This window comes from Triticum aestivum, chromosome 2D (genome assembly GCF_018294505.1).
Source record: "Triticum aestivum cultivar Chinese Spring chromosome 2D, IWGSC CS RefSeq v2.1, whole genome shotgun sequence".
Lineage (NCBI taxonomy): Eukaryota > Viridiplantae > Streptophyta > Magnoliopsida > Poales > Poaceae > Triticum > Triticum aestivum.
Window position 1 is genome coordinate 153234806 of NC_057799.1, and position 27569 is coordinate 153262374.

The window sequence follows — 27569 nt, forward strand, 5'->3', positions numbered from 1 at the left end:
GTTAGAACAGCAATCCAGTTAAAGAAATATGTTTAAAACATACCTGTTGCGCCATTGGAGTTTCAATTGGATCCTTCAAATTCGAAAGTAGTTGGTATGAGTAAATACAGTGATGCAACAGCAAAGGAGTATGGACCATAGCTACGGAATCTAACCTGAGAACAGTTGCTCTTCTGCTTTAAACGTGGAGTTTAGGTTCGTTGTGGCGGTCTTCGTGCTTTGGGCACTGCAGTTGCTTTACAAACTGCTCATGTGGGGGTACTCTGTGGTGGACATGGTGCTTTGTCTACTATAAGTGGGTTACTATCCGCTGGGGTTGGGGTTAGATGGGTTGTAGATGGTTCTCTGCCCAACGGTGCCAGTGTGCAATCTGGAAGAGTCTCGATTATGTGTGGTGGGGCTAGTTTGTGGGCCAGTACAACCATGGTTCTATCTGCATCAACGGGTACCGCTATCTTTTGTGAAGAACGGATTTTTGCTCCCTTAGACTGCCATCACCCCCTCCAATTCAAATGGCTGATAAACAAGAAAAGAAATTGAACGTACAAACATTGTATGATAGACAGATGTGGTAATTCACATATATGTTGTCGAATCAAACAGGACAGCATGACACAATTTCACATATATGATGCCTAACTAAACAGGATAGCATGACACAGTTTCAGATATATGATGGATAACTTAACAGGATATAATGGCATAATTCAACATATGATGAGTGTCTAAACAGGATGACATGACAAAACTATATGATGTCTTTCTAAAATAGGTTGGGATGAAATAATTCACATACATGTTGTCTAATTATACAGGATGGCATGATATAATTAACATAATTGATTCATATACTAAGAAGCTGGCACTCGCATGTATGATCTCTAAACTAAGCAGATGGAATTCAATATTGTGCATATGATGTCTAAACTAAGCAATGCAAGACACCATATGCATGATATGAGAAATATAAACATTGTAACTTAGAGCAACACCTCAGGTGGGATATAGGACTGGTCATCTGTCTCTGAATCCTCCTCTGAGGAGCTCCCTGTAACCATCGAGATATATGCTTCAACAGGTACCATTGCCTGCTCTGAAGACCTTGTTTTCGCTCCTGATTTTTCCATAACCGGCTCAAATGGCTGATACACATGAAGAGTAGTTCAATATACACATATTGTCGACAAATGGAATACGTAATGAAGAAAAGATGGCATGAGATAATTCACAGATATGATGCCTGGCTACATGGCGGTGCATAATTCACATATATGATAACTGGTTGAAAAACATGGCATTGCATAATTCACATATCTAATATAGAAAGCAAACAGGAGGCATTCACACAAAGCATGTCTAATCTAAGCAGATGGCATGGCAATGCAAGACACCATATGCATGACATGAGCAATATAACCCTGCCAAGTTAGAGCATGCACCTCGTGGGGGGGGATACGACTGGTCATCTGTCTCTGAATCCACCTCTGAGGAGCTAGCACTGACTACTCAGAAGACCTTGTTTTCACTCCAGATTTTCCCATGACCGACTCAAATGGTTGATGCACAGGAAGGGTAGATGAATGTATAAACATTGTTGACAAATGGAATACATTATGAAAAAAAATATGCCACGATACAATTCACATATACGATGACTGGCTAAACAAGATGGCATTACATGATTCACATATATGATGCCTGGCTAAAGAAGATGGCATTGCATAATTCCCATATACTCCATCTGTTCCTAAATATTTGTCTTTTTAGAGATTTCAAATGGACTACCACATACGGATGTATATAGACATATTTTAGAGTGTAGATTCACTCATTTTTGCTCCGTATGTAGTCACTTGTTGAAATCTCTAAAAAGACAAATATTTAGGAATGGTGGGAGTATGATATAGAAACCAAACAGGTGGCATTCACACAAAGCAAATCTAAACTAAGCTGATGGCATATAAGATGTATAATGTAAGCAATGCGAGGCGCCATATGCATGATATGACCAACATCAGCATGCCAGGTTAGAGCAAACACCACATGTGGTAAATAGGAGTGGTCGGCTCCCTCTGAATCCCCATCTGAACAGTTATGTTCCTCTGGAATACAATCTGGAATGGCGGGAGGGGGCCCACTTCTCCCACCATGGAGTGGCGTCTGCATGATATTATATTCCCACGCAACGGTCTTCTCTTTTTCTCTACATGTTCAGTACGATTGTGTACAATAACTGACATGCATAATAAAAAAATAGTTAGGTTTTGTAAGGCTTAAGGGGTGCATAGAAATCAAGACTGATGGTAGCAAACGAGTGGATAGATTCAAAACTAATGATAGCAGGTTGATTATAGCTCCAGTTTAAAAAGATAGACAATGGATCATCTACTATTTGTTGCCCACCCAACAAGAACCACATAGAAGACCCAGATGAACCAGATAGTAGACAGATACTATTCGTTGCTACCCCGATATGAGACCCACGGGCATTTTAAAACTCAAGTTTGAACGATAAAGTAGCAGGTAATAATAACTGATGTATAACGTAAGCAAACACGAAAGACTGCGACCTCTCTTCCGGAACTGTGTAGTCCTCGGGTTCATCTGCTCAGTCGATGATGGTAATGCAGTTGGCGTGGCTGCCGGCAACGGGGAAGATGACATGAGGCAGCGAAAGAAAGTCTGCAGGGGGAATCTCTGCTGCAGTGAACGCTTCTGTCGATGGTGCACCTCGGGTGGGGTGGATGACGGCACGGCAGGAGTAGGACATAACACACAGAGCTTTCTTTGACGCCTATCTGAAAATGAAGTAAATCTATAAGGGCTCCTTAGAATTGGAGGATTCCATAAACGCAGGGACAGGAAAAACACAGGAATTGGATAGGAATGCACGTGCAGAACAGGGCATTTGGAAACATAGGGTTTCTGTCAACCTGGGTGTTTGGTTCACATGAATTAGAAGAACACAGGAATGGAGAAACATGGTCAAATTGAAGTCAAACCACGTGAAAATGAAAAAATAAGAATCTTATTATGCCAGTAGTGCAATTAGTTATGTTCTTCATGCATATTAGTTTGAAAACGTCCAAGTGGATATTAAAATTCCTACGTTTTTTCTTTGAAAGAGACACCAAAGGAAAAAAAATCCTCCAGTTTTGCTTTGCTCCACTCCTTCTAACCAAATGCACGAATAGTAGTACCATAGTAGTTCCATAGCAAAGGATCCCTGAGGGATCGACATGAATGCAGAGTAACAAAGTGATGTGACGAGTGTACAACCTCTTTGGCATAGCCTTGTTGAGGGAGTCCTGGATTATGGGGTCCTCGGACGTCCGGGCTATGTGACGTGGGCCGGACTAATGGGCCGTGAAGATACGAGATAGAAGATTTTTTTCCCCGTGTCCGGATGGGACTCTCCTTTGTGTGTATGGCAAGCTTGGCATTCAGATATGAAGATTACTTTCTCTGTAAACCGACTCTGTACAACCCTAGGCCCCTCCGGTGTCTATATAAACCGGAGGGTTTAGTCCGTAGAGGCGATCATAATCATATAGGCTAGACATCTAGGGTTTAGCCATTACGATCTCGAGGTGGATCAACTCTTGTAACCCCTATATTCATCAAAGTCAATCAAGCAGGAAGTAAGGTATTACCTCCATTAAGAGGGCCCAAACCTGGGTAAACATCGTGTCCCTATCTCCTGTTACCTTCGATCCTTAGACGCACAGTTCAGGACCCCCTACCCAAGATCCGCCGGTTTTTACACGGACATTGGTGCTTTCATTGAGAGTTCCTCTGTGGCATCGGCAGAAGGGTTGATGGCTCGTCTTGTTATCAAGGACAGTATCACTTCCGGAGGAGCCCTGCTCTCAGGCCAAACCCTCCGTCTTGGCGGCTTCACCATGGCCGCCCATTCGGCCATTAAGCCGAAGACGACTTCCCAAGTCATCAAAAATCATCTCCGTGTTGGCCCCGAATACTCCGAACAGATGGATCCGGTGGAGTTACCGTCTTTGAACGAACTCCTGGATCGCATCGCCGCCCTTGGGGTCGCATCAGACTATGATCGGATTGGGCTTAAACCCGATCAAAGAGAAATCAAATCTCCACCGGTCACCCATCAGGTAGCGGTTGTGGAGGAGCAAGCTGACAGTAACTCTTCCCCTACGTTGAAAACAAACTATGTTCGGATTTCCGAGCTCGGTGAGCCAGATACCCATCTTCGGGGGGACACTCCCTGTCCTCCAAACATAGAACCGGGCGTTGAGCCTGAAAACTCACTAGACATCCCGGAGCCCGGGCTGGCAAGCTCGGAAATTCTTCAAACTCCGGACTCCACATTGGGTCAGGGTCCGGATTTAATGCCGCCCACCCACCACAAGCAATATTCTCCAAGCAATTCCGGTCCCCCTGATATATGTGACCTAATGTATGTATGGCAGCAGCCTCAGGAAACAGCCCATCACTTCTGGGCCAGATTCCTCCTTGTTAAAAACAAGATCAAAGATTGATGCGACGACGATGCAATTTCAGTATTTTGCAATAACTGTACGGATGAGGGAATCCTTAACGCCCTCAACCGCCATCACGTACTACACTTCGCAGATTCGGCAAATATAGTACAGAAGTACTGCGCAATGGAAAGCGCTTGGAAAACCCAGACAGCCCGCTGGGAACCGCAAGCCTTTAAGCCATTTCCCGGTCGGGCAAAGAGGATGCACCCTCGCGGGGCACCCGATCCTCATCCCGTAGGCAAGAAAATCAAGCCCATTACGGGGCATAGAACTATCCTCGAAGGATGGCTCGATAGGCCATGTAAAATACACATGACGCCGGATACCGAACCAACCCACAACCTCCGAGCATGTTGGATACTCCGGCAAGTGGCCAAGAGCAGCGAGGGCATCCTCACCAACACTATCTCAGAGAAGTACTCTTCGGAGGACAACGTTCGTAAACTATTCATGGTCTACGAGACCTTTTCCTCAAACAACCGGCGCAAAAGGGCGCTTCGCAACCTCACCGAAGTCTGCCAAGTAGCAGCAGTAAACCTTTGGAACGATACGGCAATAACTTTCAATGCCGATGACGAACCAAGATCCCGATCAGCCCGGGCACCAGCCGCCTTGGTCCTCAATCCAATTGTGGATGGTTTTTGGCTCACTAAAGTGCTCATGGACGGTGGCAGCGGACTGAACCTCATCTATGAGGACACACTCAACAAAATGCAAATGGACAGGAGTTGCATAGAGCAAAGCAATACAACTTTTTGAGGAATTATCCCCAGTCGGGAAGCAAGATGCGTGGGTAAAATTAAACTCGACATGGTATTCGGCACGCCAGAGAACTATTGGTCCGAAGAGATAATCTTCCAGGTGGCCCCTTTCAACAGCGGATATCATGCCCTGTTAGGGTGAGACGCATTCACACGCTTTCAAGCAATACCTCATTACGGGTACATGAAGCTCAAAATGCCCGGGCCCAATGGTGTTGGCTGACTTCGTCGCCGAATGGACAGAGGCTGAACTCCCTAAAGATTACGACACATATTCCAACTGGGTGATGCACTTCGACGGCTCTAAAATGATAGCCGGACTTGGGACCGGTGTCGTCCTAACATCCCCCACAGGAGAGACAGTCCTTTATGTGCTCCAAATACTCTATACAGACTCCAAGAACGCAGCCAAATATGAGGCCCTATTGCATGGTCTTCGGATGGCCGTCTCTATGGGCATACAACGCCTTGAGGTGCGCGGGGACTCAAACCTCACAATATCCCAAATAAACGGAGAATTCGATGCCAAAGATCCAAAGATGGCGGCTTACCGTAATGTTGTACTTAAAATATCAGCTCAGTTTGAGGGGCTCAAGTTTCATCACGTGACCCGAGAGAGTAATCAAGAAGCGGACATCCTTGCTCGCATGGGGTCTAAGCACGATCCCGTCCCACCCAATACCTTTGTGGAGAGGCTCTTTAAGCCATCCGTGGTATGGCAGGATGAGAGCGACAACACCAGTCCGGATCCGATCATACCCCCGGATTCTGAACATCATCCCGATATCATTGGGGGCTCAGCCACCGAAATAATGCCATCGGCCCATGTAATCATGGCAGTAATCGCCCCATGGACCGAGCCCTTCTTGGCCTACCTTAATAGGCGAGAGCTCCCTGAGGACCAGAATGAGGCTCGAAGCATCGTTCAACGCTCGAAAGCCTACAAGGTTCATGAAGGAGAGCTCTACAAGAAAAGTACTACCGGAGTCCTTCAAAGATGTCTCTCCAAAGAAGAGGGGCGGCATCTCTTGGCCGAAATCCATGCTAGTCTTGGCGGTCATCATGCCGCAGCTCGGGCCCTCGTGAGTAAGGCCTTCTGTACCGGCTTTTTCTGGCCTACGGCCCGAGCAGATGCACCAGACCTCGTCCAACGTTGTGTAGGATGCTAGCTTTTCGCCAATCAAAGCCATATGCCGCCTACCGCCCTACAAACAATCCCCATTACTTGGCCTTTTGCGGTCTGGGAGCTTGGCATGGTCGGACCCCTTAAAGGGGGAAGCCATAAGAAAAAATATTTGTTGGTCATGTGTAACACCCCGGATGTAACTTCCCATAATTGTAACTCCAACTCTTGCCATTTTCGGCCATGTGTTATGATATTCCCTTCGTGGTCGGGTTTGTTTTCGTTTTGCATTTTGTTTTTGTCATGCATCTCATATCATGTCATCATGTGCATTGCATTTGCATACGTGTTCGTCTCAGGCATCCGAGCATTTTTCCCGTTGTCCGTTTTGCAATCCGGCGCTCCCACCTCCTCCGGCGCACCCCTCTTGTTTTCTTTTCGTGAGCGAGTGTTAAACGTTCTCGGAATGGACCGAGGCTTGTCAAGTGGCCTTGGTATACCACCGGTAGACCACCGGTCAAGTTTCATTCCATTTGGAGATCGTTTGGTACTCCAACGGTTAACCGGGTAACCGTAGATGCCTTCTGTGTGTTGCAGCAAAAACCCTCTCAAAACCGCCCAAAACCCCTCTAACTCACTTCCATGCTCTAGGTCGTTCGATCACGATCGTGTGGGCGAAAACCGCACTCCGTTTGGACTCTCCTAGCTCCCTCTACCTATATATATGCATCTCTCCCGAAATACATTCGCAGTCCAACCCTAAAAATCGCCCTCCGGCGCCGCCGGACGTGTCAGTACCACGCCGGACAAACCCGCCGTCGCCCACGCCCACTCACGCGCTGCCACGTGGCGCCGTACACCGCCGCACCACCGCGGCCCGGGAAGCCCACGTCGGGCCCCCGCGGCCCACATCGCCGTCCTCCGCCGCCCGGCCTCCAGCGCGGGAGCCCGCGCCCGTCCCCTCCTGCGCCGGCGCCGCCGTACAACGCCACCGCTGCGCCCCGAGGCCGTGCCCTCGACGCCGGTCGCCGCCGCCTCCTCCTCCGCGCGCTTCCCCCCCGCCGGCCTCCTCCATCTCCTCCATCGCCGCCGCCGGCTCCAGATCCGGTCGCCGCCTCTCCCCCGGCCTTCTCCGGCCACCGCCGCACCCTCTCCGGCGAGCAGCTCGGTGTCCGAGCTCGGGCCAGATCTCGATCCACTCGGGTCGACTTTTTCTCCCATCTCCCGAATTTCTCAGTCCCAGTATTTTTACATTATATACCCCTGTTCATCGCATCATAACTCTCTGCATATAGCTCCATTTCACGCGTGTAATATATCAAAATGTTCGCCTAGTGGTGATCTTCATTTTGTTACATTGCACCATGTTCATTTGAGTTCATCTTGATGCCCAAATCTCCGGTGAGAGTGCTAGTTGCTGTTATCTGCTGTTAATTGTCAGAACCTGAGGATTTGTATTTTTTGTATCATTTAATCTGTGCATCTTATGGGCATGAGCTCTACATGTGTTTTGTTGTATGCCATGCCATCTTTACAGAGGTTTATGCCATGTATTTTTGTGATCTCTGTGGTGACTAGCACAAGCATGCAAACTAGGCTTCGTAATGTTTCTGATTTCAGAGACTTCGTGAATTCTCTGTCCGAGACTGCTGTTAGTTTGTTGCTATGTATCCATGTGGCTACAGAGAGATCCATGCTTATTTTGGAGATGTTCAGTAAGGATGTTTTGTACATATTGTTGTAATTGATCCATTCCTGCCCTTTTTGCAATTATGGAGTGCCATAGCATGACTAAATCTTGCTCTACTTTTGCTATAAAATATTTCTGACAGATTCTTAACATGATATTCAATTTTGCCAAGCTTGTTGTAGTTGTTTCATACATGCTATGTATTTGTTCTTGCCATGGTTAGCTTCATAAGCACGCCATCTGGCTGTAGGTATGCTTGTTTTGTCATGCATTACTTTGTAGTGAGTGCATCAAGCTCACCAAGATGCCTTCATATTATTGTTTCTGCCATGCTCTGTTTCCTGCTAAGTCTGAAACCTATTAACGAAACTTGCTATGTTTAGATGGTTTCCATCATATCTTCTGTACCTTCTGGCTTATGGTCAGTAAGGGACTTTTGTCATATGCATTTAGTAGAATACTGCCCTGCCTTGTTTTGCTATTTTAAGTTCCTGTAGCATGTTGATTTCGTGCTCTGAACATTGCTACCTGATGTTGTTTATGCCATGTCCAGTAATTTCACTGTCTGTGAACCTGCTATCTTTTGCACTTTTGCCATGCTTGTTTGAACCTGCTGTGGTGTGATCTAGCCGTAGCTCAGTGTTCATCTTTTGTCAAGCATCTCATGTAGATTACTTCCATATGCTTTGTTGCTATGTTGGAGTGCTGTAGCATTGTTTCTTGTTGCATTCTAAGTGCTATCATGCTGTTAATCGCAGATTCGTGCCATTCTTGTTTTGCTTGCCATTTGCAAACCGTGCATCCGTTTCCGGTGATCTTTATATCGATTTCAACCGAAATCATCTCATCTTTCCAGTGGCATGCTTGGTTTGCCAAGTTACTGCCTTGTTCATAATTTTTCTTCCGGAGTACGCATATGCATCACATATCATATCTTGCATATCATTCATGTATTGCATCATGTTGCTTGTGCATCTTCCTTGATTGATTGTGGTTCCTTTGCTTGTGCTCTTATTTTGGGTAGAGCCGGGAGACGAGTTCGTGAACGAGGAACCTGTTGAGTACGCTTACGAGGATCAAGCTTTCGACAACTCTGAGAACCTTGCAGGCAAGATGACCACCCCTCGAAATCACTTCTATCTTTGCTTTGCTAGTTGTTCATTCTATTGCCATGCTGCGCTACCTACCACTTGCTATATCATGCCTCCCATATTGCCATGTCAGCCTCTAACTATCCTTTCCTAGCAAACCGTTGTTTGGCTAAGTTACCGCTTTTGCTCAGCCCTTCTTATAGCGTTGCTAGTTGCAGGTGAAGTTGAAGTTGGTTCCATGTTGGAACATGGATATGTTGGGATATCACAATATCTCTTACTATATTAATGCATCTATATATTTGGTAAAGGGTGGAAGGCTCGGCCTTATGCCTGGTGTTTTGTTCCACTCTTGCCGCCCCAGTTTCCGTCATACCGGTATTATGTTCCTTGAGTTTTGCGTTCCTTACGCGGTTGGGTTATTTATGGGACCCCCTTGACAGTTCGCCTTGAATAAAACTCCTCCAGCAAGGCCCAACCTTGGTTTTACCATTTGCCACCTAAGCCTTTTCCCCCGGGTTTTCGCGAGCCCGAGGGTCATCTTTATTTTAAACCCCCGGGCCAGTGTTCCTCTGAGTGCTGGTCCAAAACTAGAGCCCTTTGCAGCACCACCTTGGGGAAACTCGAGGATTGGTTTTAGTTGTACGGACTGCTCATCTGGTGTGCCCTTAGAACGAGATATGTGCAGCTCCTATCGGGATTTGTCGGCACATTCGGGCAGCTTTGCTGGTCTTGTTTTACCATTGTCGAAATGTCTTGTAAACCGGGATTCCGAGACTGATCGGATCTTTCCGGGATAAGGTTTATCCTTCGTTGACTGTGAGAGCTTATGATGGGCTAAGTTGGGACACCCCTGCAGGGTATTATCTTTCGAAAGCCGTGCCCGCGGTTATGAGGCAGATGGGAATTTGTTAATGTCCGGTTGTAGAGAACTTGTCACTTGACTTAATTAAAATACATCAACCGTGTGTGTAGCCGTGATGGTCTCTTCTCGGCGGAGTCCGGGAAGTGAACACGGGTTGAGTTATTCATGAACGTAAGTAGTTTCAGGATCACTTCTTGATCATTGCTAGTTGACGACCGTTCTGTTGCTTCTCTTCTCGCTCTCTTTTGCGTATATTAGCCACCATATATGCTTAGTGCCTGCTGAAGCTCCACCTCATTACACCATCTTTTCCTATTAGCTTAAATAGTCTTGATCTCGCGGGTGTGAGATTGCTGAGTCCTCGTGACTCACAGATTCTACCAAAACAGTTGCAGGTGCCGACGATGCCAGTGTAGATGATGAAACCGAGCTCAAGTGGGAGTTCGACGAGGAACGTCGTCGTTACTATGTGTCTTTTCCTGATGATCAGTAGTGGAGCCCAGTTGGGACGATCGGGGATCTAGCATTTGGGGTTATCTTATTTTTCATTTGGATCTTGACCGTAGTCGGTCTATGCATGTATTTTGGATGATGTATGAATTATATTTATGTATTGTGTGAAGTGGTGATTGTAAGCCAACTCTCGTTATCCCATTCTTGTTCATTACATGGGATTGTGTGAAGATGACCCTTCTTGCGACTAAACCACAATGCGGTTATGCCTCTAAGTCGTGCCTCGACACGTGGGAGATATAGCCGCATCGTGGGCGTTACATCATGGTAGATAAATTCACTAAGTGGATAGAGGCCAAACCAGTTAAAACGGCCGAAGCCTGACCAGTGATAGATTTTATATCCGGTGTCGTACACCGTTATGGTGTCCCACACAGCATCATCACCGATAACGGCTCTAACTTTATAGCTGACAAAGTAAAAACTTGGTGTGCTAATATAGGCATCAAGCTCGATTATGCCTCCGTCTATCACCCTCAAACAAACGGTCAAGTCGAATGGGCTAATGGCCTTATAATGAGAGGCATTAAACCCAGACTAGTACGGTCCTTAAAAGAGTCAGATAAACACTGGGTTGAGGAGCTCGACTCTGTATTCTGGGGGCTGCGGACCACGCCCAATCTCACTACCGGATACACACCGTTCTTCATGGTGTACAGCGCAGAGGCCATCTTGCCCTGCGATATCATTCACGACTCACCTCGAGTACGCATGTACGAACAGAGGGAGGCCAAGCTCGATCGGCAAGATGATTTACATGGCCTGGAGGAGGAGCACGATGTCGCAAAAGCTCGTTCAGCATTCTATCAACAACAAGCTCGAAGATACCAAAGCAGAGAAGTGCAGGCCAAGACTTATAATGTTGGTGAACTCGTTCTACGCTTACCAGAGAAGAAAAGGACAAGCTCAAGACCAAATGGGAGGGTCCCTTCATTATATATGAAGTTATCACTGGAGGAGCCTACCGCCTTCGTGATGCATCGGATAATCGCCTAGAGCCGAACCCATGGAATGCCGCCAGACTCCGTAGATTCTACGCCTAAATCCAGACTCATTGTTCGTTTCCTTTTTTCTCCTTTTTCCTCTTTCTTCTTTTTTCAATTTTTTATGGCTTCTAGCTCTTGTTCGGATTAACCGCACACTTAAGGGGTACACATCCTTAAAGGTACATCCCCACAATACTTGGGGGCTTCTTGTCACAGAAGCTTATCATTACCATTTTTCGAGCATCAAGCTCCCATACATATGTGTCGTCTTCTCGTATATGCCTTTTCTTCACCACTATATGCACCTTTATGACTTAAGTTTTTGCCAAGCTGGGTTGCCTGGCTCCTGTGCTTATGCCCTACATTCCCGTTTGTTCGGCTAGGGCATAAAGGGAGCACCTCTGCGATTGTTACAGCCGGGTTATCCGGACGTGTACCTCAGATGGGTGAAGCCGAAAGCTAGCGTTCTTAAGGGAATAATTGGTCGAAGGACAAAAGACGAACTGCCCTCATTGCAATATAAGCCCCCAGATATTACGTGTACTATGATTTTTCGAATCACAATTTAGGCATGCATAACAAACGCATGCTGGCCCAGGGAAAGGAACCATTAACGGAACTATTCTCTCTGGAAGATGTTTCTTACGATCAAATGTAATATAACATAACTCCCCGAATACACCTTGTCTGCTCAAGCAACTATGACCGGACTGCCTGGTTTCCGAATATACTTCGGTGTTTACCACCGGTACAGTATTCGGAAACACTCCAAAACTTTGGATTTCGGAGGTTAAAGCGGAAGGTCTACCATGGCAATCGTTTTATAATTCGGCTGGAGATACGTTTGTCAAAAAAAGTACATTACTACATGGACTTGAAAAGACCATCTAATAAGTTGTCTAGCTTACAATCCTGTTGCGAAAACTTGGCGGCTACCTTTACTTGGTCATATACCAATCTAACAGGAATTTCCTGTCCATCTGGTCCATGAGGCCCGACCCGGGCCATATGATTCGGATCAAGTCCGGTGTATTGTGTTTTCACCATGGCCCAGGCCTCTCGCGCGCCTTCTCGATAGGCTGATATCTTCCATAGTCCAAAGCGATGACGAGCTCCCTTGAATAAATTTACGAACTCCTCCATACTTCCTGGAGGAGAATCGGCTAGCCATAGAGCCTTAGCAAGGTTCCTCATTGCCTTCTGGGCTCGCTCATGCACTTTGGACAACTCTTGCAGCAGATCACCTTGAAATCCGGACACCTCTCTTTCGGGCCGCCAAGTCAGCACACCTACAGAAATAAACTTGTTAAAATTCGCATTAGCGAACTTTGCGAAAGTAAGTTAAAAGGCATACTGAATATGCCACCTCTCATCTTTTTATTCTGCTTCAAGGCGTCCGCCAGTTGGGCTCGCATGTCTTTCAGCTCTTCGCCTAGCTGGATGTTGGCATCCTGTAGCTTGTTCTTCTCATCCCTGGTTCATGTCAGTACACGTTGACCAGCGGCCTCTTGCCTTTCGGCATGTTGTTTATCTGCCTGCGCGGCCTTCAGTTTCTCTTTCAGCTGATCCGACGATCCTGCCATCGTAAATACAACAGTGTTTATTTGAATAAACACTACTGGCACATGATTATATTTTCTGGACAGAAGGGGACATTACCAGTCGGTGCCTCCTTGGACTTCTCCAGTTTGGCGGTAACAGCAGTTAGCTGGGTCCGACACTTTTCCAGCTCCTGAGGCAGCATGTTGTTCTTCTCCGTGAGTACCTAATTATACAACGATCCTTAAATCAGTTGCTTCAACTGTTTGAAATCTCGGGGGCTACTGGCATATGATTATTAAATCCGCACAATAGTCCTTACCCGCATATCCTTTGAAAGTTGTTGAGTGGCTCCGTCAAGTCCATCCCGAGCAGCTCGGATGTATGCGTCTGCTGAGCTAAAGGCATTGAATGCCTCTTCAGTAAAGTTGGGGTCATGCATAGCTGCCCTCCGGCGCCGATGGTTCATTGCACTCTCCACTTCGGAGTTGGTGACGGATACATTATCTGAATCTTCAGAGAGAGGACAATCTGGCATTGCGCCCTTATCAACTCTAGCCCTGGAGGCAGGGTCCGGGAAAGGATTGGCTGAGGCATGTTCGGCAAGGTCTCCGGACACTGTCCGGCGAACGCTCTTCCTGAAATAAAGCACAGCAGGAAATGTCACAATTCAGTATGGCTGTAGTGGGGTGATACGTCTCCGTCGTATCTACTTTTCCAAACACTTTTGCCCTTGTTTTGGACTCTAACTTGCATGATTTGAATGGAACTAACCCGTACTGACGCTGTTTTCAGCAGAATTGCCATGGTGTTATTTATGTGCAAAAACAAAAGTTCTCGGAATGACCTGAAACTTCACAGAGATTATTTTTGGAAATAATAAACAATAATGGCGAAAGAATCAAGGCCAGGGGGGCCACACCCTTTCCACGAGGGTGGGGGCGCGCCCCCTGCCTCGTGGGCCCCCTGGAGCTCCACCGACCTCAACTCCAACTCCATATATTCGTGTTCGGGGAGAAAAAAATCAGAGAGAAGGATTCATCGCATTTTACGATACGGAGCCGCCACCAAGCCCTAAACTCGCTCAGGAGGGCTGATCTGGAGTCCGTTCGGGGCTCTAGAGAGGGGAATCCGTCGCCGTCGTCATCATCAACCATCCTCCATCACCAATTTCATGATGCTCACCGCCGTGCGTGAGTAATTCCATCGTAGGCTTGTTGGACAGTGATGGGTTGGATGAGATTTATCATGTAATCGAGTTAGTTTTGTTAGGGTTTGATCCCTAGTATGCACTATGTTATGAGATTGATGTTGCTATGACTTTGCTATGCTTAATGCTTGTCACTAGGGCCCGAGTGCCATGATTTCATATCTGAACCTATTATGTTTTCATGAATATATGTGAGTTCTTGATCATATCTTGCAAGTCTATAGTCACCTATTATGTGTTATGATTCGGCAACCCCGAAGTGACAATAATCGGGACCACTCCCGGTGATGACCATAGTTTGAGGAGTTCATCTATTCACTATGTGTTAATGTTGGTCCGGTACTCTATTAAAAGGAGGCCTTAATATCCCTTAGTTTCCAATAGGACCCCGCTGCCACGGGAGGGTAGGTCAAAAGATGTCATGCAAGTTCTTTTCCATAAGCAGGTATGACTATATTTGAAATACATGCCTACATTACATTGATGAATTGGAGCTAGTTCTGTGTCACCCTATGTTATCACTGTTACATGATGAACCGCATCCGGCATAATTCTCCATCACCGATCCAATACCTACTAGCTTTTCACATATTGTTCTTCGCTTATTTACTTTTCCGCTGCTACTGTTACAATCACTACAAAACCCAAAAATATTACTTTTGCTACTGTTACCGTTACTATCATACTACTTTGCTACTAAATACCTTGCTGCAGATATTAAGTTATCCAGGTGTGGTTGAATTGACAACTCAACTGCTAATACTTGAGAATATTCTTTGGCTCCCCTTGTGTCGAATCAATAAATTTGGGTTGAATACTCTACCCTCGAAAACTGTTGCGATCCCCTATACTTGTGGGTTATCAAGACTATTTTCTGGCGCCGTTGCAGGGGAGCATAGCTCTATTCTATGAGTCACTTGGGATTTATATCTGCTGGTCACTATGAAGAACTTGAAAGACGAGAAAACCAAAATTTATCCCTCAACTACGAGGGGAGGTAAGGAACTGCCATGTAGCTCTACACTTGATTCACCTTCTGTTTTGAGTAGCTTGCGACACCTAAACCTGCTTCTGCTATTAATTCTGATATGTTGCATGTTATTGATGATGCTACTTCTGCTATGCATGATACTTATGATGAAACTACTTCTATGCTTGATACTACTGTGCCACTTGGTGAATTTCTTGATGAACAACTTACTAGGGCTAGAGAGAATGAAATTATTGAAACTGATAATATAGATGAAAGTGATGATGAAGATTCTCCCCCTAAATATGAATTGCCTGTTGTGCCTGAGGGCTATGTTATGGATGAAGAAACTGCTAGAGACTTTCTTGCTTGCAATGATAGAAGTGATCTTAAGAAACTATTATCTAAGCTGAAACAAAAAACTCTGAATGCTAGAATGAAATATGATCCTGCTTATGCTACTTCACCTATCTTTCTTACTGATAAGGATTATGAATTCTCTGTCGACCCTGATATAATTACTTTGGTTGAATCTGATCCTTTCTATGGCTATGAATCTGAAACTGTTGTGGCACATCTTACTAAATTAAATGATATAGCCACCCTGTTCACTAATGATGAGAAAACTCGCTATTATTATATCCTTAAAATATTTCTGTTTTCATTAAAGGGTGATGCTAAGATATGGTTTAATTCTCTTGATCCTGGTTGTGTGCGTAGTCCCCAGGATATGATTTATTACTTCTCTACTAAATATTTCCTTGCTCATAAGAAACAAGCTGCTTTAAGGGAAATATATAATTTTGTGCAAATTAAAGAAGAGATTCTCCCACAAGCTTGGGGGAGGCTTCTCCAATTACTTAATGCTTTGCCTGATCATCCTCTTAAGAAAAATGAAATACTTGATATCTTTTATAATGGACTAACCGATGCCTCCAGAGACCACCTGGATAGTTGTGCTGGTTGTGTTTTCAGGGACATAACAGCTGATCAAGCGGAAATTCTATTGAATAATATGTTGACCAATGAAAATAATTGGACACTTCCTGAACCAACTCCTAAGCCAACTCCGAAGAAAAGGGGTGTTCTATTTCTCAGTCCTGAAGATATGCAAGAGGCAAAGAAATCTATGAAAGAGAAAGGTATAAAAGCTGAAGATGTTAAGAATTTACCTCCTGTTGAAGAAATACATGGTCTTAATCTACCTCCCGTTGAAGAAATACATGATTTTAATCCATCACCTATTGAAGAAACATATGGTCTTGATAACCCGACACAGGTAGTAAAGGTAAATTCTCTCTATAGATTTGATGAAGGTGATATTCCTCGTTATAAATCTGCTAGCCAATGCTTAGATGAGTTTGATAATTTTATTGTCAAATAAGAAAACTTCAATGCTTATGTTGGTAGACAATTGAAACACAATTCCGATATGCTTGAACACTTGAGTGATTATATGTCTAGAGTTAAAGGTGAACTTAAACTCATTAGTAAACATGCTTCTATTGTTACCACTTAAGTAGAACAAGTACTTAAAGCTCAGAATGATTTGCTCAGTGAATTGAATAGTAAGAATAATGACTTTGCTATTAGAGTTGCAACTAGAGGGGGTGACTCAGGAACCTTTGTATCCTGAGGGCCACCCTAAGAGAATTGAGCAAGACTCTCAGAGAAATAATTTAGATGCACCTAGTCCTTCTAAAAATAAGAAAAAGAAAAATGATAGGACTTTGCATGCTTCTAGTGAACCTGTTGTTGACACACCTGAGAATCCAAATGATATCTCCATCTCTGATGCTAAAACACAATCTGGTAATGAACATGAACCTAGTGATAATATTAATAATGATGTTCATGATGATGCTCAACCTAGCAATGACAATGATGTAGAGATTGAACCTTCTGTTGATCTTGATAACCCACAATCAAAGAATCAATGTTATGATAAGAGAGACTTTGTCGCTAGGAAGCATGGTAAAGAAAGAGAGCCATGGATTCAGAAACCCATGCCTTTTCCTCCCAAACCATCCAAGAAAAAGGATGATGAGGATTTTGAGCGATTTGCTGAAATGATTAGACCTATCTTCTTGCGTATGCGTTTGACTGATATGCTCAAAACGAATCCTTATGCTAAGTATATGAAGGATATTATCACAAATAAAAGAAAGATACCGGAAGCTGAAATTTCCACCATGCTTGCCAATTATACTTTTAAGGGTGGAATACCAAAGAAACTTGGAGATCCAAGAGTACCCACTATACCATGCTCCATTAAAAGAAATTATGTTAGAACTGCTTTATGTGATCTTGGAGCCGGTGTTAGTGTTATGCCTCTCTCTTTATACAGTAGACTTTATTTGAATAAGTTGACACCTACTGAAATATCTTTGCAAATGGCCGATAAATCAACTGCAATACCTGTCGGTATTTGTGAGGATGTGCCTGTTGTGGTTGCAAACGTTACTATCTTAACGGACTTTGTTATCCATGATATTCCCGAGGACGATAGTATGTCTATTATTCTTGGAAGACCCTTTTTGAATACTGCAGGGGCTGTTATTGATTGCAACAAAGGCAATGTCACTTTTCATGTTAATGGTAATGAGCATACGGTACACTTTCCGAGGAAAAATCGTTCATAGTATAAATTCTATTGGAAAAATTCCATCAATTATTATTGGAGGTTTTGAATTTCCTCTTCCTACTGTCAAAAAGAGATATGATATTCTTATTATTGGGGACATGCATATCCCCGTTGAGGTAACCTAGTGCTATTCGAAAATTCTCCGGTTTCATGTGATTCGGAATGAGTTTGTTAACAAGACTTGATCAACCTTGTTAGTGGATTCCTTTTGATGAACATGAGATGGATGAAGTTAGAAAGCACAACCTTCTGTACCCTCCTTTTACTTTCTGTTATTTAGATTAAATAAAGCAAAATTAGTATTTTCTGTCAGTTTTCTGAATTATCGGTGCAATAAAAAATACCTCGAAATTAAAAGTTCTCCAAATACCTTGAAATTGAAATATGATTTTTTCTGGAATATTTGAGAATATCTGGCACTAAGAACACATCAGGGGGAGCTGGCACCTGGACACGAGGGTCCAGGGCGCGCCCAGCCCCCTGGGCGCGCCCCCTGCCTCGTGGGCCCACGGTGGCTTCCCACCACTTATTCCTGCACCCACACACTTCTTCATCCTCCCAATAAAATCACCAACCAGCTCAGGCACGAGTTCTAGCTCATTTTACTGCGATTTTCGATCTCCTTGCTCAAAGCACCTCTCACAAAACTACTTTGGGGGGATTGTTCCTTGGTATGTGACTCCTCCAATGGTCTAATTAGTTTTTGTTCTAGTGCTTTATTTATTGCAAATTTTTGCTGCTTAGGTGACCAGGTTCTTGAGCTTGCATGTCAAATTTGTATGGTTCCAAGTAGTTCTAATGCATGATATAGTCTCTAGGCACTTGTAGGAGTAGTTTCTATCAATTTTGTTGAGCTTGGTTCACTTTTATTTGAAGTTACTAAAAAATTTAGAAATTTTTCAGAGGAAGAAATATGTTTAGGAAAATGTACCAAGGTGGTCCTTCAAGGAAGCAAGGACCCAGGCTCGCAATGTGCGATGCTGACGATGAACCACCGAGGGAAGCTCAAGTGCGGGCTTGCGAATGGCCTTCAGAAGACTTTATGGATCGAGCAGGAATCAAGGAAGAATTTAACGCATATGTGCGTAACGCTGATCTTGTGAGCTTCAAGGCAGATAAGTGCCATCAGCATTACTATCTCACTGATTCCTTTGTGAGAAGGTTTGAATTTTCATCATCACGCAATTCTCAAACTGTCCTGTTTGATCTTTATGAAAATTCTTATACCATGGACTTAGAGGATTTTAATACTGCTTGCAAACTTCCACAATGGGGTAGCACTAGTGAGCCTCGCAAGTCTGAGTTTAGAGATTTTCTTGCTAGTATAACTAAGGGGGAGTCTAGAAATATAACACAAGCTACCATAGGGAGCATTCATTTTCCTGCTATACATTATTTTGCTCTCTTCACAGGTAGGTGCATTAATGGTAAGGATGAAGCATGTCACACGTGTGTCCCTGATCTTAGTGTTCTCAGGAGTGCTGTATTAGGAGATAAACATTATAATTTGGGAGCCATTGTTGCACGTAAGTTGCATAATAATAAAATTAATGGAGATTTCTTTGGTGGAATTTATGCAACCCGTCTAGCTAATTTTCTTGGTATACCCATACGTGAGTATGATATTGAGTTTCCTCCTGCTTATTTAGATTATGAGGCTATGGTTCGTCATCATTTTGTTGAGAGGAACGAGCATTTCCTCCAGTACCGACTAATCTTTGACAGACGACGCACCTATCACGTCGCTCTCCCTGCTTCTACTTTCTTTGACTTTCAGGCGAAGGGGAGACACTTCATAACCAGGGAGGAGGCGAACGAGTATGAGAGGAGGGCTGAGATAGCTCGCCTCCAAGCTGCAGCCCATGATGCAATAACCGCTGCATCTCAGTATGACCCCAACTATAACTTTGGATATCCGCCAGGCCAGCCGTGGCAATAGACCAACTTAGGCCAAAAGCCTAAGCTTGGGGGAGTACGTATTTCCCGCCGACATTAAATTCATATTCACACACTCATGCTAGTTGTCGGTGTTCATACTTTTTCACTGTAACATCCATGCTAGTTTATTTTCCTTTTTATGCTTTCTTCTTGTGTGTTTGAAAAACCTTAAGAAAAACAAAAAAATTAGTTGTAGCTTTTATCTAGTTTACTTTCCTTGTTGTAGTAGTAATAATTAAAAGAAAACCTAAAAAGATTTCCTGTTCTTCTTTTGCTTGTTGTGAGCTTTCCCGTGTAAATAGTTTTATTTCTTTTCTTTTCTTTGGGGTCGATAGGAGAAGACCATGATGAAATTGTTAAAGTGGCTCTTATATGCATTATTGTTGATTTAACCAAGAGCCCATATTGCATTGCCTTCTCCAGTTTATTGAATGCTTGCAGATTCCAGCTTAGTCCAATGCACGTGCACTATTATTATTATACACATCGTTCGGTCGTGCAAGTGAAAGGCAGTAATGACGATATATGATGGACTAATTGAGATGAGAGAAGCTGGTATGAACCCGACCTCTCTTGTTTTTGTAAATATGATTAGTTCATTGATAACCCACAAGTATAGGGGATCGCAACAGTTTTCGAGGGTAGAGTATTCAACCCAAATTTATTGATTCGACACAAGGGGAGCCAAAGAATATTCTCAAGTATTAGCAACTGAGTTGTCAATTCAGCCACACCTGGATAACTTAATATCTGCAGCAAAGTATTTAGTAGCAAAGTAATATGGAAGTAACGGTAATGGTAGCAAAAGTAATATTTTTGGGTTTTGTAGTGATTGTAACAGTAGCAATGGAAAAGTAAATAAGCGAAGAACAATATGTGAAAAGCTCGTAGGCATTGGATCGGTGATGGAGAATTATGCCGGATGTGGTTCATCATGTAACAGTCATAACATAGGGTGACACAGAACTAGCTCCAATTCATCAATGTAATGTAGGCATGTATTCCGAATATAGTCATACGTGCTTATGGAAAAGAACTTGCATGAAACTTTTGTCCTACCCTCCCGTGGCAGCGGGGTCCTAGCGGAAACTAAGGGATATTAAGGCCTCCTTTTAATAGAGTACCGGACCAAAGCATTAACACATAGTGAATACATGAACTCCTCAAACTATGGTCATCACCGGGAGTGGTCCCGATTATTGTCACTTCGGGGTTGCCGTATCATAACACATAGTAGGTGACTATAGACTTGCAAGATAGGATCAAGAACTCACATATATTCATGAAAACATAATAGGTTCAGATCTGAAATCATGGCACTCAGGCCCTAGTGACAAGCATTAAGCATAGCAAAGTCATAGCAACATCAATCTCAGAACATAGTGGATACTAGGGATCAAACCCTAACAAAACTAACTTGATTACATGATAGATCTCATCCAACCCATCACCGTCCAGCAAGCCTACGATGGAATTACTCACGCACGGCGGTGAGCATCATGAAATTGGTGATGGAGGATGGTTGATGATGACGACGGCGACGGATTCCCCTCTCCGGAGCCCCGAATGGACTCCAGATCACCCCCCCCCCCCCCCGAGAGGTTTTAGGGCTTGGCGGCGGCTCCATATCATAAAACGCGATGAATCTTTCTCTCTGATTTTTTCTCCCTAAACACGAATATATGGAGTTGGAGTTGAGGTCGGTGGAGCGTCAGGGGGCCCACGAGGCAGGGGGCGCGCCCAGGGGGCAGGCGCGCCCCCCACCCTCGTGGACAGGTGGAGGCCCCCCTGATGTGATTCTTCTTCCAGTATTTTTAATATTTTCCAAAAATAAGTTCCGTGGAGTTTCAGGTCATTCCGAGAACTTTTGTTTCTGCACATAAATAACACCATGGAAAGTCTGCTGAAAACAGCGCCAGTCCGGGTTAGTTCCATTCAAATCATGCAAGTTAGAGTCCAAAACAAGGGCAAAAGTGTTTGGAAAAGTAGATACGACGGAGACGTATCATTCATCATTCCTGATTCAGCTTATTATGAATAAACATGTTTGCAATGACAATTAGAGATTATAGTTACTTATGCCATGCTTAATTAGCGAGGAGTTTATAATGGTTTACCTTGCGTGCCAACATGCTATTAAAATGGTTGTGATGCGGTATGATAGGGTGGTATCCTCCTTTGAATGATTCAAGTGACTTGACTTGGCACATGTTCACGCATGTAGTTGAAACAAATCAACATAGCCTTCATGATATTTATGTTCATGGTGGATTATATCCTACTCATGCTTGCACTCAATGTAGATTAATTTTAATGCATGTTCATGACTGTTGTCGCTCTCTAGCTGGTCGCTTCCCAGTCTTTTGCTAGCCTTCACTTGTACTAAGCGGGAATACTGCTTGTGCATCCAATCCCTTAAACCCCAAAGTTATTCCATATGACTCCACCATACCTTCCTATATGCGGTATCTACCTTCCGTTCCAAGTAAATTTGTATGTGCCAAACTCTAAACCTTCAAATGAAATTCTGCTTTGTATGCTCGAATAGCTCATGTATCAACAAGGGCTGTCTGTATCTTCCATGTTAGGCGGGTTATTCTCAAGAGGAGTGGACTCCGCTCCTCACTCACGAGAAAATGGCTGGTCATCGGGATGCCCAGTCCCATGCTTTATGCAAATCAAATCAAAATAATTGCAAACAAAACTCCCCCGGGACTGTTGTTAGTTGGAGGCACTCGTTTTTCAAGCAAGCCATGGATTGATGCTTGTTGGTGGAGGGGGAGTATAAACTTTACCATTCTGTTTGGGAACCGCCTATAATGTGTGTAGCATGGAAGATCTCGCCATCTCTTGGTTGTTATGTTGACAATGAAAGTATAACGCTCAAAATATTATTTATCTCTATTTCAAAATCGAGCTCTGGCACCTCTACAAATCCCTGCTTCCCTCTGCGAAGGGCCTATCTATTTACTTTTATGTGGAGTCATCACCCTCTTATTAAAAAGCACCAGCTGGAGAGCACCGCTGTCATTTGCATCCATTACTATTAATTTATATTGGGTATGACTATGATTGGATATCTTTTACCATGAATTACAATGTCTAGTCAATCCTGGATCTTTAAAGGTGCTCTGCATTTATGTTTTGCGGTCTCAGAAAGGGCTAGCGGGATACCATCTTGTTATATCATATTATGATTATTTTTTGAGAAAGTGTTGTCATCCAAGATTTATTGTTATTGCTCGCTAGTTGATTATGCCATTGATATGAGTAAACATGAGACCTAAGTGTTATTGTGAATATGGTTAGTTCATAATCTTTGCTGAAAACTTGAATGCTGGCTTTACATATTTACAACAACAAGAGCAAACAGAGTTTGTAAAAGTTTTTCTTTATCACTTTCTGTTTGTCAACTGAATTGCTTGAGGACAAGCAAAGGTTTAACCTTGGGGGAGTTGATACGTCTCCGTCGTATCTACTTTTCCAAACACTTTTGCCCTTGTTTTGGACTCTAACTTGCATGATTTGAATAGAACTAACCCGAACTGACGCTGTTTTCAGCAGAATTGCCACGGTGTTATTTATGTGCAGAAACAAAAGTTCTCGGAATGACCTGAAACTTCACGGAGATTATTTTTGGAAATAATAAAAATACTGGCGAAAGAATCAAGGCCAGGGGGCCCACACCCTTTCCACGAGGGTGGGTGCGCGCCTGCCCCCCCTGGGCACGCCCCCTGCCTCATGGGCCCCCTGGAGCTCCACCGACCTCAACTCCAACTCCATATATTCGTGTTCGGGGAGAAAAAATCAGAGAGAAGGCTTCATGGCGTTTTACGATACGGAGCCGCCGCCAAGCCCTAAACTCTCTCGGGAGGCCTGATCTGGAGTCCGTTCAGGGCTCCGGAGAGGGGAATCCGTCGCCGTCGTCATCATCATCAACCATCCTCCATCACCAATTTCATGATGCTCACCGCCGTGCGTGAGTAATTCCATCGTAGGCTTGCTGGACGGTGATGGGTTGGATGAGATTTATCATGTAATCGAGTTAGTTTTGTTAGGGTTTGATCCCTAGTATCCACTATGTTCTGAGATTGATGTTGCTATGACTTTGCTATGCTTAATGCTTGTCACTAGGGCCCGAGTGCCATGATTTCAGATCTGAACCTATTATGTTTTCATGAATATATGTGAGTTCTTGATCCTATCTTGCAAGTCTATAGTCACCTATTATGTGTTATGATCCGGCAACCCTGAAGTGACAATAATCGGGACCACTCCCGGTGATGACCATAGTTTGAGGAGTTCATGTATTCACTATGTGTTAATGTTTTGGTCTGGTACTCTATTAAAAGGAGGCCTTAATATCCCTTAGTTTCCAATAGGACCCCGCTGCCACGGGAGGGTAGGACAAAAGATGTCATGCAAGTTCTTTTCCATAAGCACGTATGACTATATTCGGAATACATGCCTACATTACATTGATGAATTGGAGCTAGTTCTGTGTCACCCTATGTTATGACTATTACATGATGAACCGCATCCGGCATAATTCTTCATCACTGATCCAATGCCTACGAGGTTTTCACATATTGTTCTTCGCTTATTTACTTTTCCGCTGCTACTGTTACAATCACTACAAAACCCAAAAATATTACTTTTGCTACTGTTACCGTTACTATCATACTACTTTGCTACTAAATACTTTGCTGCAGATATTGAGTTATCCAGGTGTGGTTGAATTGACAACTCAACTGCTAATACTTGAGAATATTCTTTGGCTCCCCTTGTGTCGAATCAATAAATTTGGGTTGAATACTCTACCCTCGAAAACTGTTGCGATCCCCTATACTTGTGGGTTATCATGGGGCATATTAAAAATCATACCTCTTTGATGAAGGCGCGGTGGTATCGCCATCCGCCTTTCTCTTCGAAGACCCGCCCTGCGCAGGCTCCGCCCTCTTAAGGGAGGCCTCTGATATGGCGTGGTGAGATGAGCGATGCCCCTTTGAAGCACGAAACAGTGCGGTGGGTGAGGTGCAATGGGAAAACTCTTTTGGAGGAGACGTCTCCTGAGTACTTACGTGGGAGGAGGGAAGGAGGCCGGGATAATCGTCAATAATGGACACATCTGTGCCATCGTAGCTCGCCTGATAGAAGACCCCCTCCTTTAGCTCTACGACTATATCCGGATCCTCTTCAAATCCGGGATCCAGGTCCCAAATATGGTCCTCTGGCTGTGGAGCGGGGCTATAGATCCCCGCGGCAACCTTCCTCCATTCCTATTAAAAATGGCCGGATTAAGTTCAACTAGATACGACTCAGGAAGAGGATTGATTAAGGTTATGAAGCGGAGGATCACCCAGCTTGGAGGGTTGTACATGGAAAAGCCCTCTTGGCACTTAAGGCGAGTGAAATCTTCTTTCTCCCCTTTATAAAGATCAGCCAACATGGCGGCCAAGGCGGCGAGGTTGTCCGGACTCTTGCGCCCGCAGCGCGATGCGCCATCCTTCCCATTGTAGTGCCACATGGGGAGTCCTCTGGATTGGAGTGGCTGAATGCCTCGCATTATTGAAATCGCCATTACCTCAATTAAGGATAGTCCGGATTGGGCAAGTGTCTTTATCTTGCTCATTAACTTTCTGACCTCCGCACTGTCTTCCTCCTCAAGGCTCCGGCGCTTCTTTAACGGAGCATTGGAAAATTCGGGTAGGCCCCGTCTGATTGGATCTGGGAGAACAACATCTTCAATGTAAAACCACTCTGAGGGCCACTCTTCGGATGCCTTCTTCGGAGTGCCGGACAAGTATCCTGTCCCAGCTATGCGCCATACTTCGGCGCCGCCCACCTCGAATATGGATCCCTTTTGGGAGCGAGGGACGAGGCAGAAAAGTTTCCTCCATAACTCAAAATGGGCCTCGTAGCCTAGGAACAGCTCGCAAAGAGCGACGACACCCGCAATATGCAAAATGGAGCCCGGCATAAGATTGTGCAGTTGGAGGCCATAGTACTCCAGGAGGCCTCGGAGGAAAGGGTGGATAGGAAATCCAACACCTCTTAATAGGAAGGAGACTAAGCACACTCGCTCCCCCTCGGTGGGGTTGGGGAAGTTTTCCGCCAGGTCTTCGCCGTTGATGGAGGTCAATCCTGCCCGAACGGGGACTAGATCCGCGGGAGGGGGATATCCCTGCGTCTGAAGCTTGGTCAGCTAGGCGTGGGATACTGAGCAACTCTCCCAATCACTTTTTCAGGGCCGTGAGGGCGGGAGGAAGAACTGGGAGCGCCAGCCATGATTATGCGGTTTCTTGTGGCAAGCTCTAAGGATTTTCCGCCTGGTGTGGAATGGCATCTGAGATTCAATCTCCTTAAATAGACGCCTTCCCCACATGGCCCGGGTGTTATGTGTAAAAATACTTGGACCCTCCATATTCGTCTGACACGTGGAAGCCGAGACAACGATGGCACAGAAGCCGAAGGGTATAACATTTAATGTAAGGTCGAGCTGTTCGAAGAACTCATTTTACCAAGACCGAAGATGTAAAGGCCGAATACAGTCCTTTGGTTCAGATGCTTTGAAGTATTCAAAGGAGGAACCCGCCTTGCAATGCCGAAGACAATCTGCTCACCGGACACATCACCATTGAAGTCTGGTTCGGGGGCTAATGAGGGAGTCCTGGATTATGGGGTCCTCGCACATCCGGGCTATGTGACGTGGGCTGGACTAGTGGGCCATGAAGATACGAGATAGAAGACTTTCCCCCATGTCCGGATGGGACTGTCCTTTGCGTGTATGGCAACCTTGGCATTCGGATATGAAGATTCCTTTCTCTATAAACCGACTCTGTACAACCCTAGGCCCCTCCTGTGTCTATATAAACCGGAGGGTTTAGTTCGTACAGGCGATCATAATCATACAGGCTATACATCTAGGGTTTATCCATTACGATCTCGAGGTAGATCAACTCTTGTAACCCCTATATTCATCAAAGTTAATCAAGCAGGAAGTAGGGTATTACCTCCATTAAGAGGGCCCGAAACTGGGTAAACATCGTGTCCCTGTCTCCTGTTACCTTTGATCCTTAGACGCACAGTTCGAGACCCCCTACCCGAGATCCACCGGTTTTGACACCGACACTTGTCGACCTCAGCATCATTGGGTTGGACGTGGAGGATGGTGATGCTGGTGTGACTGTCGGAGGTGGGGAAGAAGATCTGAGGCCTCTGGAAACGGCGCCGAGGGTACTGCTCCGCTGTGATGGACGGTTCCGTCGTTGGAGCAGCTTCGGTGCGGTGTATGGCGACGAGGCTGAAGCAGGACAAGACAAACAATGTTAATCTGAAGTGGGACTCTAATATCATCTGCAATAGATGATGTAAAATACATCACCAAAAAGTGCTAGATGTAAAACGCATCAGCTGCGCCACGGCCGCTCCGACAGATGCTGTAAATACTGTTCACTCTGAACTTAAATGAAGAAACTGAACTTTACAGTTGAAACTGAATTTTACAGTCGAAACTGATTGAACTAGTAGCAGAGCATTCCAATAGATGTTTAGGGCATTCGAGCACTAGTAGCAGAGAAGCAGTGATCTAAATCAGCAGATGCTCGAGCAGGGAACGCACTAGCAGAGAGCAAGTCGTGCAGCAGCACCGCGAGCGAGTGCTAAAGGAGCAACTCCTGTAGCTGCCGGAGGTCGTGTGTAGCGACCCAACCCAAATGGATCAAG